We start from the raw sequence: 15,410 nt of genomic DNA on the forward strand, positions 1-15,410 counted from the left end.
ACTTAGGAATCAGTGTTTGTTTGGGAAGATTTTTTTCAAGGTAATACTAAACTATATCTTTTCTTAAGCTCATGCTCACCGTCCCCACCCCCGTCTTTCTAGGATACTTACTGAGCTACTACTGTATGCCAGCTGTGTTAAAGGCTGCGGTTATCTTACATGAACAGTCATAGCCTGTACCTCAGAAACTGACTGTCTAACTGGGGAGGCTGGCACTGAAAAAATAATTATAATTCCGCATGATAAGCAAAATAAAGAGGCATGAATAAGTTATTAAGGAGGAAGTAATTAATTCTGCTTGAGTGGCAAAGGGAAACAAAGTGAATGCAGAGGTCCTTGTAGAGTATTCCAGGAGTCTTCTAGGCTTTGTGTTAATAAACAAGGCCCTCACTTCATGTGTTTAGCTGAATTAAGAAGATAAACTCTGCATTTTCAGATGCTGTGGTTCTTGGGCTTGGTTGTGTATTACAGTCACCTGGGAGCTCTTAAAATTGGGGACCAGGAGACTACACAGATCAATTCAGACAGATTCCCTGGAGTGAGTCTCAGAGACTTTTAAAAAAGAGTTCCCAGGTGATTTTGAAACCAGGACTGAGAACAGCTATCTCATAGTAATCAACCACAGGATGTCCTCTTTTCCCTAAGTCAAGGGAACCCTTATTTTGAGGGAAGGGTAAGAGATGCAGCAGAACTATATTCATCTATAATCTCGAAGAAAAGTATAAGAAAATCACAGCTTTAAATCCATGACTTCCCTTTTATACACCTAACTACAGTCAATATTTACACTAACCAGATTGCATTTGATTACTGATAGTCATAAATGATATTTATTGATAGTTACTGACTGTGCATTGAAAATTACACATGAGTACATAGACTCGAAGACTCTTATATTTTAAAGATTTTGGGGTTCTATATACTTGAGAGGATTCCTGCTTCCCATTAAACTATAATGAGTGATTTCTAAACATGTAAAGTGTGCAATGGATTAATCATAAGATATATCACCAATTAAAGTTTTCTCTTTTTGAAAAAACTGAGGTAATCTGAATAAACCATGGGCTGTAGTTAATAACAATGAAGCATGTAAATATGGATTTACTAATTATGACAAATGGGAAATGTTAATGAAAGTTGTTAATAATAGGTGAAGCTGAGAGAGAGATATAGGGAAACACTCTGTCTATAATATTTATGATATATTGTATATAGAATACTGTTGAACATCTTAAAACTTTCTTTTTTAAAAAATATCTCTTTTTATTTTGAAAACTGATATACAGATTTCAGTGCCCCTTTTCCCGTTTTGCATGAGAATTTGACTTTCAGTTAACTTTCTAGCTCTTTTCCCCTATAACCTAATAATATATCAACTGTTTTTTACTAGACCAACATTGCTTGTGATAAAATTGACATCTGGTTGATAAATTGCATTTGAGCTGGGAGAACTATAAACATCTGGAAGAAAGCCATAGCTTTGGAATTCCTCTATTGTGGGAACTCCTTTTGACTGGCCTGGTCCTTGAAGGGGACTTGAGCTTTCCCTATGGAACTGTTGTAGGAGATTGGCTTTTAGGAGGCTTGAAGGTTTTAGTCCATGGCAGCTCACACACTTTCCGAGAAGAGGCTCATTTTCTTAGACTTAAACAGTGATCTACATGCAAAGAGAATATCTCTTGCTGAGCTGCATTCATTCTTCAAGTTGTTCCCCAAGGAGGAGAGTTTGATACTGCCCTGCTGTTCTAGAGTTTTCTAAGTAACCAAATTGCTTAACATGACCTGGGAGAGATGTGAGTCTTCTAGGGGAATATCACCTGACAGAAACTGAGTACTCATATTATGACCTCCTTGGGGAGGCTGTAGACAGATGAGAAGTGCTCTATTATTTTCTCGCATATATCCAGACATATCTGTTGAGTGGTCACATAGATCAAGTCAAAGATCAGTAGTGACTTAGGGACTTGTTTGGGCTAATTCAGTTGCACTGTAGTGTACTCAATGATGATCAAAGAAAAGAGGTAAAGGGCCTAAAGAAGCATATCTAAATCTATCCATCCATCCATCCATCCATTAACCCATCCATCCACCCACCTACTTATTTATTTATTGTTATTGAGATTGTTCCTCATTAAGGAGAAATATCAGAATGCAGTTAAGAATAATTTGCTGAAGAATTTATCTTGGCAACACACGTATTTCAAAAAACCAGAAGGAACACAAGGTACAGGAGATCTTTGGTACTTCTGAAGGTCTTAAAATTCAAGACTGGTATTCTTGGAGGAAGGTATCATCCTTAAAGAATTGGGCAGGGGCCAGTGCTGTGGCACAGCAGGTAAATCCACTGCCTGTAGTGCCAGCATCCCATATGGGCACCGGTTCGTGTCCCAGCTGTTCCACTTCCGATAGAGCTCTCTGCTATGGCCTGGGATAGTAGTAGCAGATGGCCCAAGTCTTTGGGCCTGTGCACCACGTGGAAGACCTAGAAGAAGCTCCCGACACCTGGCTTAGGATCAGCGGATCAGTGCAGCTTCAGCCATTGTGGCCAATTGGGGAGTGAACCAGCAGGTGGAAGATCTCTCTCTCTCTCTTTCTCTCTCTCTGTCTCTCCTCCTCTCTCTGTGTAACTCTGACTTTCAAATAAATACAGAAATCTTTAAAAAAATAACTGGGCAGATGAAGCATCTTTTTCTTCTGTCCTATTTATCCACGAATAATATTACAGATGGGAATCATGGAATATCATATTTGTAATACTGACTGATGGGATTGTTAGGCTTTTAGTTAAAAAAAAATTCTAAACTGTAGAAATAGCTTCATTTTTATGTAAGTATTTCTGCATTCATTACTCCTCTGAGGAAAATATATTTTCAAGAGTCACAATTGAAGACACATATTAATATGTCTGAATTTCAATAGCCATGGAACAATTTGTCCCAACACACATTTAGAGCCATGTTCAAGCCAATCCAGAAGGTCCTATGGGTGAAACAGGGGTATAAAGGGCAGCATGAGGATCCCCTTCTACCTTGGGTTCTTTCTTACACTATTTGTGCTGGGCTCTGTGTGAGTCTAGATAATTCTAAGATATGTTCATAGGTGATTAGTTGGCTTATTCCAAATGAGTGAGCCATTTGCCATCCCTGTTCTTATGACCTCACATAAGCATACCTATAAAATCACACTGAAACCATTTGTTTACAAGCCTCTTCTTACTAGACTCCTCTGTGAGTGGTTTGAAAGCAGAGACTGAGTCTCATTTATCTTTGATTTCCCAACAATTGTCACAACTAGCAAGCATTCAATGATGAATTATTAGAATGAAAATTATCTTGGAGAAGTAGAGTGAACAGGTTCAAATAGAGTATCTGGCAGATGATTCTAAAACTCTGGACTGGGTTTTACCAGAGGTGCATTTCTTACTAAAGAAAGGAAGAGTGAAGCTTTTAGAAAGAGTCTTGTTGAAACCTCTTTTTCTTCTACCAAGTTCAGCTTCTCAAAATTGCGTCCTATTTAAGGCTATCAGAGGGGTCTGGGTCCATTTTCTATCTTTGACAAATGCCTACTTCCAAATGTTCACCATGCCAATATTTTGTTATCAAATGTTGGCACCCAGTACTCTAGGTAGGCACTAATAACCTTGCTGTTATTAGGGCTACCAAATTAAAAATTAATGATGCAGCCACACAAAATTCTAGTGATAACATCACAATTAGGTCTGCATAACAGTGCAGTGCTTTACAGAATCTTCCTTTGTTTCTATACTGCATTTTGTCTGATAAACAGTTGCCAACAAAGACATCATACTAATTACAATTTGTTATACAAAGCGCAGGAAAACTGATAAATGATTCATTGATCATTTTCTTTCCAAAATAATTCGTCTGTTCTTGTCCTCGAGTTCCATTTGGATAATAAATGGAAGCCTTAAGTGCTTTCCCAAGGAGTTAGACAGAAGAAACCATGTTGAGAGTTTTAATTCTTAGTAACTGCAAGTGAATACCCATTTTATAAAAAGGAAGAGAACACAAGAAATAGCTAGTGTTTTTTGTATGGAAAATAATTGCACTTTGAAAAGTTGGTCTGTGTTATAAAATGCTCTTTGGTTTCTCTGAAGAGTCTTCAAACCCCACCATTCCAAGTTCAGTAAATGCAGCTTCCTCTCCTCCTGTGTTCCCAAGGGACTGTGTCAGCTGGACAAGACGCCTCTCAGCACTTCTGGTTCTCTTGCCTTGGAAATGTCAACACCTGATGGCCAATTTGTTCATGGAGAATGACTGGGCAAGAGCAGGAATTTGGGGAGATGAAGATGTGAGCCAGGCCACAGGGTCTTCAGTGAAGGAATGACATGGAGGCCCAAGATGAAGAAGAATGGACAGAGAAAGGGCTGGGGCTCCAAACAGTCTCTTGTTGCCTTATTTTCTCTAACTATCCTCTCCTGGTAAGCAATGTTATGATACACAATTTTAAAAAGAGGCCCAGATCTCCCTCCATCTGGATAGTTCGTTCATGTGTGCCCAATGCACCTCACCTATAACATGCCCCACACTGTAGCCTCTACAAACTCTTTGCCCATTTCTGAATCCCCTTACCGATTATCGGTATCTTTAGTCTGTGGAGTAGAAACATTGCTTCATCATCTCTGTCTCATTGTTCTCACTTTGCCTCATATTTAATTGCTGGATTTTGCTATAAAATATTCCTCAGATTTATTCCCTGAAAATTCCTTCATGGAGAACCTCATAATAGTCTCTGTGTGGACAACTGCAATCATTTGCTATTGAATCCCTCTGCCTTAATTCACATCTTTCCTTTGTGCCTTAAATGCCTGCTTTTGTAGGTTTTCTGTGTGCAAAGCTGATTCTGTCATTCCCCTTGCTAATATGACTCCAGTTGATTCTCACCACACACATTAGAGAATATCAGTCTAGTATGCTTCACTTCTCATAAAAAAATCTGACCAATTTTACATTTCTGGCTTCCTATCTACAGGTTGAACTTCTATTTGCATGGTGTATCTGATTCATACAGAATACCATGTAGAACTCCTTACTGTGCCAGTTATAATTTAAATATATATTTATTGTTTAGACACCAGGTACCAAGTACTCTTCTAGGTTCAGGTGCTAATCCAGTTCTATCCAAATATAATGCCCTTGCACATGCTGTTTGGAATGCCTTTCAACAGCTTCCTTTAAAATTCTCTCACATTGGGGTGGGCATTATGTCAACTGGTTAAGATGTCTACATTCCAAATTGGAGTGCCTGAGTTTGATACCTGCCTCTGGCTCTTTTATTTATTTATTTATTTGACAGGTAGAGTTATAGACAGAGAGAGAGACAGAGAGAAAGGTATTCCTTCCTTTGGCTCACTCCCCAAATGGCCGCTAAGGCTGGTGCTGTGCCAATCCGAAGCCAGGAGACAGGTGCTTCCTCCTGATCTCCCATGCAGGTGCAGGTCCCAAGCACTTGGACCATCCTCCACTGCCCTCCCAAGCCACAGCAGAGAGCTGGCCTGGAAGAGGAGCAACCGGGACTAGAACCCGGCACCCATATGAGATGCTGGCACCGCAGGTGGAGGATTAACCAAATGAACCACGGTGCCGGCCAATCTGCCTCTGGCTCTTGACTGCAGCTTCTTGATAATGCAGACCCAGGGAGGCAGCAGTAATGGCTCAAGTACTTGGGTCCCTGATACCCAGTCCAAGAAGACCTGGACTGAGTTTATGGTTCCCGGTTTCAGCCTGACCTACCTCCAGCAGTTGAGGGCATTTGCGGACTGAATTAGTACATATAAACTCTCTATCTCTCAAAGAAATAAGTAACAATAAAAAAAAAACACAATTATTCTCACATTTCATCTCCTCTGCAGGGGAAGCCTGGCCATTTTCCATGCTGTTAAAATCCACTGACCTCATACATACAGTGTGATATGACATATTATAACATCTATGTTAGCATATCTTTCCCTCACTAAAACTGTAGATTGATGTCTTTAAAGACAGAGGCTATGTCTCATTACCTCTGTGTCTTTAGTGTTGAGGGCAACGCTTGGCATAGGGTGGTGTGATAAACAGTTTCTGAATGATGATCATGCAGATCCATGGATGAATCTGCTTCATGCACACTTGCCTTGTCCTCTCATCACTAGAGGACCCTCTCCCTGCCCTCACACCCCTAATGTCAAATCAATTCCTCTAATTGCAGAATCAAAATAAGATTCATTGCCCTGAAAAAAAGAAACATAACTAGAAGGGAATTTAACAATGGTTGCTTCAGGCTGGTAACTTCCAAAGGGAACCTGGGCAAATACATGTACGTGAACACACACACACACACACACACACACATGCATTTGCACATACTCCCTGTCTAGTTTACTCTCACTAATCCTTCATATCTCATTTGCATTTCTCTGGAACCTTCCCTCATTCCAAACCCCAGACTAAGTGAAGTCACCTTATCATATATTCTGTTTAATGTTTATTTGTATCTATTTTTATCTATTGGAATGGCAGAACAAGACAGAGAAGAGAGTAAAGGAGAAAGGAGAGGAGAGGAGAAGGGAAGAGAGAATAACATTCCATCTGCTGGTTCACTTCTGAATGCTTGCAATACCCAGGACTGGGTAAGGATGAAGCCAGGAGCCTGGAACTCTATCTGGGCTCCTCACATGGATGGCAGGGACCCAAGCACCTCTCAAGGTGCATCAGCAGAAGCAGGATCAGAAGTGGAGGAGCTGGGACCTGAAACAGCACTCACATATAGGTTGCAGTTGTCCCAAGCAGTGGCTTAATCCACTGTTCCACACCATTTTCCCTTGCCATGTACTCTTAAAACAGTAAACATCTTCCTTTAGTAGTTTTTATAATCTATAATTATGTTTACTTATGTAATTATTTCATTAATTTATTTCCTTTTCCAAACCATAGGTTCAACAGGGCAGGATTAATGTCCATTACATATGAACAATACATAGTTGTTGAATAATAAACAAATGAAGGATCTATTTTAATCTTCATAATAATGAGCCATGGCGAAGTATTTTCCAGAGAAAATGGACTTTGAGTATGCTGAAGTAACCTGCACACTGTTATACAGTCAGAGATGAAACCTTGGGACTATTACTGGATTTCTGCATCTTGGCTTCCTGCATCAAAAAGAACTAATTTAGAGCTATTTAAAAAACTTTAAATAAATGAGCTCAGCCTTATTATTCATTGTTGAATGGCTAAGAAAATTATTAATTTTAAATGTAAGTTTAAAATATGAGTGGATCCACAGAGAATTTGTCTTTTTTGATCTCAGCTCTGGTTGGAAATAAGTTCAGTATTAGTAGTGAAATCCCCACTACGAGGATCTGTGTGGGGAGCCCTGTAATCTAACAACAGAAAACATGAGGCTAGTTCTTTCTCACATATTTAATTCTTGCATAACTCCCAGTGTGAATTTGAAATAATTAAAAGTAATCTGATATTTGCAATTGAGGGAAACATAGCTGACAACTAGGCACTGAAGACTATGCTCTTTTCTAACCTGCCTAAAATCCTTATCTTATCGCTCTTACAGAATGGATGTATTCTTTCCTATTGAAAGATATGGAAAAATATTTTCAGGTGAGATGTGGTCCCGTGACACAGCTGCTCAGAACCTGAGTAAGGGTCCATCTCGATTACACAGAGAGCTCTACGGACCCCAGTTAATGACAAGCAGAAGCACAGCTACACCCGGAATACTGAGGAACCATATGGATAGAACTGGACAGCACTGAGAGGTTTCCAAGACACTTGCTGATGGTGCTCTTAGCTGCCACTGGGCTCAGACTTCAATAAAATACATTCCTGGGACAGGGAAATTTGCCCAGTACTACTACAAAGTGGTTTATAAGAATAAAACTGAACCCCAGCTACTACACGTAAGGTGGCGAGTCAGGATATTGTTGATCCCTACTTCCCAAGTTTGCTCTGGACAAAATGCTATGTGCACGAACGGGTGCTGATTAGTAAGGAAGAAATGATTTCTAACTCATTAGGTATCTGAATATCCAGTTCATTGGCCTCTTGTGGGATCTTGCTATTTCCAAAACTAACTTAAGCTACCTTTAAAGACAATGAAAAATTTCTATTGCCTTTCTTTTAGATGTAGTCTCTTAAAATAACACAAGAAGCCAAGTACTTAGGCAGAGAGCTTTCAGGAGTCAGCTCCCCTACCTGACATGTTGCATCACATTAATGCTGAATTTCAGACATGAATTATTTTAATGGACCATTTTATAAGCCGTTCATCGTCTGGATTCTTACAAGAATTAGCAAGTTTGATACCTTAACCACTTAATAAGACTCTCCAGGTTTTCTCTTTCAGAAGAGATAGATCAAGACACATTTGTCCCAGGGGCCATGCCAATTCCTGTAGACTAGAGCAATGGGCAGGCTTTCTGGTGGTTAGAAATGCTCACAGGCTGTATGGCAGGAAGCTCAGGGCTAAGGGAAAATTCAGAAATGTTCTCACTTGGGAATTTGCAGAATTCTTTTAAATCTCTGTAAAAGTACTTGAGTGTCATATGAAATTAGTTTACCCCTAATGAAAAATCCCCAGAATAACAAACAGGGAGCTATTTGCCAGTAGCATGAAATATTAGTGACTAAAGGACTGCTTTGTTGTGATGAAATATCTGGGAACATTATTCATGCATTTTTGCTTTTATTCAGACCTATGCAGACACATTTCTGCTTAAATACATTACATTAACTTTCCCAATTCCATGAAATCATTGGGCAGAAATAGATTCAAATCACCATGTGGAGTGAGTGTATCAGTCAAGGTCTAGAAAGGAGAATAAGCACTTCAAGTAGGGAAATTTTAACATCTGGAAATGGTTACACAAACACTAGAAGACTTGAAGCCCATCAGGGAGAGGTGAAGCTACCCAAATATATGCAACAGCAGGAAACCCACTCCCAGGGAGTGGTATTTCCAGAAACCAGTACACTCAGGAGGAAGCAAGTGTCACAGTACAGACTAGAGACTGCCCAGTAGAAGTTGGAGCCATGGAGGGAAGGTCTGTCCAGTGGGAACACAGCATCTGCTGCAGGTGCTTGCTGGAGGCAAAGGGAGAAATAACTAGACTTCTCTCCTCCTTTCACTTTCCAGTTCTCTATTGTACTCCAGGATGGGCAAAAACACCCAAAATCTAGTTGTCAAGAGAGCTCCAGGATGGTGTTTCCTGTGAGTGACAGCAGAGTGGAGGAAGGGAGGCAAGTGACTGTTAGGACAAGCAGGCAAATGGCCAACCAGCACACCTGGCTGACCCCAAACATCCTCTGTGGCAAATATCAAGTACATTACTTTTGTGCTACAATCTTTGAAATTCCATTCAGCTTTTTCTTTTCTTTTGGTTATAATTCTTATTGACATTTACTGACCCACCCCTTGCGACCTGTGTGGCACACTGATGCTGGAGTTTGCTGCCATATAAAAGCAGAGCATGTGGAAAGGGAGGGGACAGATGGAGAAAGTAATGTACAGCCTGTATTTGAATCAGGCTTCCTTAAAAAAGACCTTGGTAGACTGCCTTATTCTTTTCGAAGTTATATTGATTTGACAGCAATAATTCATGATTATGAATATTGTGCATTCACTGGGTCCATTATTTATTTTTACATGTCTTGAGGGGCAGATGCAGTACAAAGAGAAACAAGCTCTAAAATGAGGTCTGGTCTGCAAGGCGTAGATTAGCTGTGTGAAAAAAGAAGCAAGGGGCTCATTGTGCCCTGTGTCTATCATTCTTGCTTCCCACCTCCATTTCCTTTGGTTTCTATCAGGTTTTCCAGGGGACAGCTCCTCTGACACTCTCCTCATGTCCTTTGGTCCTGGGTACACCCTTTCTAAGAGAAGGCTTACGGTGAGCTGGTGCTATCATAACCAGTAGCAGAATTTGTCTCTACCTGTAGGTGTTATAAGCCTGACTCTCACCAACCTGCACCTGCACGCTTTGCCACCCACATGCCATTTCTCTTGTCCCATTGGAACTCATGAGATTGAATCAAAGTGCCTGAAGGCCAGGACCTCCTATGAACTTCCATTTGCTCATTGTGTGCCTAGAATTGGACTGGACACTATGCCTGGATGATTTTATATAATCCCCACATGAATACTCAGTTATAGATGAAGAGACAGGCATAGAATGAAAGAATATGCCCAGGTCATTCAACTAGTTAGTTAGCCATAGAAATGGTATCTAAATCCGATTCTTTGTGGACAAGCATATACTACATTATACTGCCTCAAACAGACTGGGGTCAGGAAAGAACTGAAGACCCACAGGCTCCTTATCATTTAAATGAGGCTTCCTGCATCTAGAAAGTTTTCTGTTTAACCAGGCTCCTCAAAGCCACAGTCAGAGCTCTGGACACTCAGGAGCTGAGGAGACCTGGATGCGCAGTAACATCTTTACAGGGACCAAACAGCCAACAATGGTGTACACACTCATTGTGTACTGACCAGGACTCACACAATACACCTGTTCAGTTCCTGGACTCCCAATTAGCCTTGTATCTCGCAGAGTGAATCCGTGTCAGGTAATCAAACACATTTCTTTCCTGTCTCTTCTCATTTAGAGGGCTGTATCTACTTCCTACAGCTTATTTTGTTTCACTTATCAGAACTAATATAAAATCATTCCAATAATAATCCACCCATCTCATCTTCATATGTGGTATCTGGAATACAACACAAATCTTTTCATTTCAGTTTAAAAGCATTGCTTTATCCCTTTAATTTCTTTTTCTTCAACTGCAAACTGACACATAATCTAATAGAAAGGTTATGGATCAGTAAGTAAATGCAGAAATTCTATTAGTTTTCAGGCCTGGGATTTATGCCATTCATTTTAAATGAAATCAAAATCCTATATGGAATAGGAAAAGCACCATGGATAGATTCATTTTTAACAGCATCCACTTAACTATTACACATAGGCCAGGAAGGCAGTGGTCTCTACAGTATGTAGATACTTTGACTCATGTTCATTGATTTTGACAAAGACAATAAGTAGCATACAAAAAAAAGATGCATTTTGAAGAAATATTAAAATACTGACTAATGCAACATTAAGAGGCATATATTCACTTGCATAAAGAAAAAGAAAAATTAAAATGTCTTTGGTTCTTAATGAAACCACATCAGGGTTACATAAATCTAAATTCCTTACCTTGAGTTTAAAATAATAGGCTAACTTGACAGTACTTTACAAATCCTCACAACCAACATTATCATTTATAACCAGAATGAGTGATCATAGGAGTAGAAGAGAGCTAGCACATGCCGGGAAGTGTCCAAAGAGTTTAGCAAGACAATATTTCTTTTTCACCATACAAAGATAAAACAGTCGTAAAACTCAGAGTTCATTTCATTCATTTGGAGGAGAAGGGCAGGTGGGTGTTCTGGTTAAACAGATTGCAACCCTCTCCTATAGAAGCATAAAGGAGAATGAACAAACACACAAGGTAATATTCACTCCACACTGCAAGAAGGTACATGGATTTAAAGTCCATCACAGTAATTAAATTTCAATGTTGACACAGTACATCTCAACATTCAGAGTTCTAAATATATTTTATACAGTGCCTGCGAGCAAAATGCAATGCACATGAATATTTATCTCTGTAGCAAGCTTCTTCTTCCACGTGCTCAGAAAGGAAGGGTGGGGATTAGGGAACACCAAAACAGAACACACAGAATGTGAAGATAATCATTTCAAAATAACTGAAATAATAACATGGTCTTATCAGAAGCAATGATTTCTAAGTACTTTTGGTTGCTGAACCCTCTGTACAAATGAAATCTAATTAGAAACCAAACATTTGAAATACCTTGAAGCAGAATAGCTCAGTTGATTTTTGAAGGGTGTCCCAGGCCCCTTACTCCTCTATGGCACACTAGATGCTGAGAAGCACAACCTAAAACTACTCTCTTAATCATTAAACAAGTAAAATGAAAACCCATTTGGCATTTAATTGATTTGAAGTACTGTAGTGATTTTAAGGTACTGATAGGTGGAAAAGAGCTATATATTACGAGGGAAGAGCTTATGGACTTGGTAGATTATGATATGAAAGAAGCAATAGGATCAGAATAAGTAAATGTTACTTCCTTTCTGCCCCATGAAGGAAGATGCTTTCTTTTTTCACATAATTCCCAGGCCCTCCATTGTGGGCCCATGTCCCTGATTCATGTCTGCTTCTAGCTCTAGATGTCTGGCTATACCCTGAGAGTTGGTGTCTGCGTTCAGGTACTTCCTCGGCCGAAAGTGCCAGAGACTGCAAGCTGCTCTTCTCCCTTTTATGCCTAGCATGTTTCACCAGCAACAACCCAGATTTACTCAAGCATATACATAGTTTATTAGTCAGCTGAGGTTGTTAGCATGCTGTGGGAGCAAATAGCTTCAAAATCTCATTGATTTATAATAACTTACAAAGGGTCTTCAAAAAATGCATGAAAACTATAATGAAAAATTTCTGCATGGATTTTTGAAGTTTTTGCACCAAAATGAATTCACTTTTTTTAAAGTATTTTTTTAACTTTTATTTAATAAATATAAATTTCCAAAGTACAACTTTTGGATTATAGCAGCTTTTTCCCCCAGAACCTCTCTCCCACCTGCAACCATCCCATCTCCCACTCCCTCTCCCATCCCATTCACATCAAGATTCATTTTCAATTAATTATCTTTATATACAGAAGATCAAGTTAGCATATACTAAGTAAAGATTTCAACAGTTTGCACCCACACAGAAACACAACGTAAGTGCCAGGGGATTCCAATGCAAACCCATCAAGGTAGCATGTACCAATGCCATCTCACTAGTCCCAGTGATCAGTTTCAGTTCATAATTGATCATAATGATAGGATTAAGTCAAAGGGATCACATAAACAAGACTAGTGTCTGCTAATACTAACTGATAGAATTAAAAAGGAGAGAACAATCCAACATAGGAAGTGGGACACACAGCAGATTCTCAGAATGGCAGATGTCCTAAAGAGCACTCTGACCTCAGAATCAGCCCTTAAGGCATTCAGATCTGGCTAAAAAGTCCATGAGAGCATTTCAGGCATGAAAAGTCAAGACTCTCTGGCAAAAAAAAAAAAAAAAATGACCTAAATGAAAGATCTCTGTGAGTGAGATCCCAGTGGAAAGAACGGGCCATCAAAGAAGGAGGTAGCTTTCTCTGAAGGGAGGAGAGAACTTCCACTTTGACTATGGCCTTGTCTAAATAAGATCAGAGTTGGTGAACTCAAGAGGCTTCTAGAGCCTTGGTAGCTCATGACAAGAGCCTCAGGTGATTACTGATGTCATAAATGAGAATTCACCTTTTAATTTCGTTTTTTCCACTAATGTCTTAAAGTACCCCTGTATTTATTATTAGTACTGCCTAACCATATATGTTGGCTACATAGCTCCTTCACTCTGGGACCCAGGCTAACAGAACACTCACCTTTGAAACATTACTGGCCTTGTGATAGAGAAAAAGCCATGTGGCAGTATACTACATAAGTCTTCTGGAAGCTTCTATTTCCACAGTCTTAGTTTAGTTTATTTGGTTACATGATGCCAATGGTAGATATGATGCTTCTCTAGAGTTGGCATGACTCATGCCAATTTCCACTGAGAGCCAGTTCAGTTCCTTCAATATTTTTCTTTTAAAAACTGGTTTCTCATTTAAGTTATGTCCACTAAGTAATTCCATGTCTAAGGCTGCTGCTAGCATTTAAGCTATTTGGAAAGCAGATGACACCTAACATATCCTGAACAAAAGGATTATATATCTAAGTGTTGCTTACTCTCCCAGAAATATTATTTTATGGAATCCCATAAATACAAAATCACAGTTCAAAACTATTTTCAACTCATACTGAGAGTGAAAGATAAGATAAACATCAAGAGAAATTGGGCTTTGCATCATAGATGCTTATTAATGGATTCGTGGATCCCATAGCATATTCATTCATTCATCCATCCATTCATTCACCATCTACTGTGAACCAAGCAATCACTGTGCCAGATCAATTCCTGATGTCATTGATTTTACAAACACAACCCAGTTTGAATCATGACATCATCAATGGCATATCCAACACTGGACGTCATCCCAAATGCTATACTGCTTCTCACTCACTGTTTACTGACTATATGATTTAGGACAAGTTACTTCACTTCTATAAGCCTCTCCAGACATACTTCCTCATACATTTGTTGTGAATATTTCCTGAGATGAGAGGCACATAATCATGCCAGGAGCCTCGAAAATATTATGAAAAATAATCACAGACCTCATCATCACTGTGACCATATTCTATGTAAGACTGATGAGGAAGAGAAGCTGTAGAATTTTATCTGAAAATGTTCAGGAAGTCTTCATTGAAGAAATTTGAGCTGGGCCAAGGGTATAATGTAGCTGTTTGAAAAGCTGAAGCCAATTTCATCAATAGATGAAAATGTCACATCATAGAAAAATTATTTATAATTCAGTCTTTCCTAAGTGAAACTCACCTAGAATACAGAAATGTGCTTTTTTATGTGGGACTTTTGTTTCTGGAAAAGAGTAGCTACTGGATCTGCCTCATGTAGAGTCCAAAGCACATCATCTAGAGAGATGAATTCCTGGCATTATACAGCGCCAGGCAAGCTTTCATTTTTGTTAAATCACTAGATATCATGATATGTACTAGCCTTAGTTTCTTCTAGGAATTTTTCAGGCAATTGTGGGTCAATCCCACAGGGATGCTTTACAATGCCCTTCAGAATGTCAAAAGGACTTATACCAATCCCTAATTTCCTGCTGATCTTTACCATCTGTTACCTTGACCTTTTCATCAAAGGCTCCTCAAGCTGCAGAAAGCCCTGTGTGTTAACACCCAGTATGATATTCTTCCTCTGTTTCTTTGCCTCAGTCTCAGCACTATCACTTGCATACATTTTGCCTACCATTACGGTTTCAAATAGTTCACCTGAACACAAAAATATATGGCAGGAAGAGAGGCTCCTGAGGGGTATAGAACACACATTGCTGAACACTTTCAACTCAGCGTGGTGCACTAGAGTGTTCACTGACTAAAAACATTTGCCATATGGGGCACAGTGTTTGCTGCTTGGAAGCATCTAGTGCAGCCTACCTTATCAGCTCTCATGGGCTCAAAGCATGCTGGCACTCTGAGGATCTGAAAATCATACATTAATAGTAGATGCTAATGAACTGTTCTATAGATACACAGATACTTCTTTTGGGAAACTAGTTCATATACAAATAGTATTGCAACAATCCAACCAGCAAAAATCAGTATTAAATGGAATACTGTGGTTTGAAGAGAATATGGTTTCCAAACTCATGCAGAAATTGAAACTCCAAATTCA

The 15,410-nt window shown here is 39.4% G+C and overlaps 1 protein-coding gene across 8 annotated transcripts in view; it reads right to left on the reverse strand.

Annotated features, from left to right (window-relative positions):
• Nucleotides 1-15,410, reverse strand: part of ST6GALNAC3 (ST6 N-acetylgalactosaminide alpha-2,6-sialyltransferase 3) — a 611,484-nt gene that overhangs the window by 37,812 nt on the left and 558,262 nt on the right. The gene's annotated exons all lie outside the window — the stretch shown is intronic.

This window comes from Oryctolagus cuniculus, chromosome 7, assembly GCF_051225735.1.
Source record: "Oryctolagus cuniculus isolate XC-2025 breed Fujian yellow rabbit chromosome 7, ASM5122573v1, whole genome shotgun sequence".
Taxonomy (NCBI): domain Eukaryota; kingdom Metazoa; phylum Chordata; class Mammalia; order Lagomorpha; family Leporidae; genus Oryctolagus; species Oryctolagus cuniculus.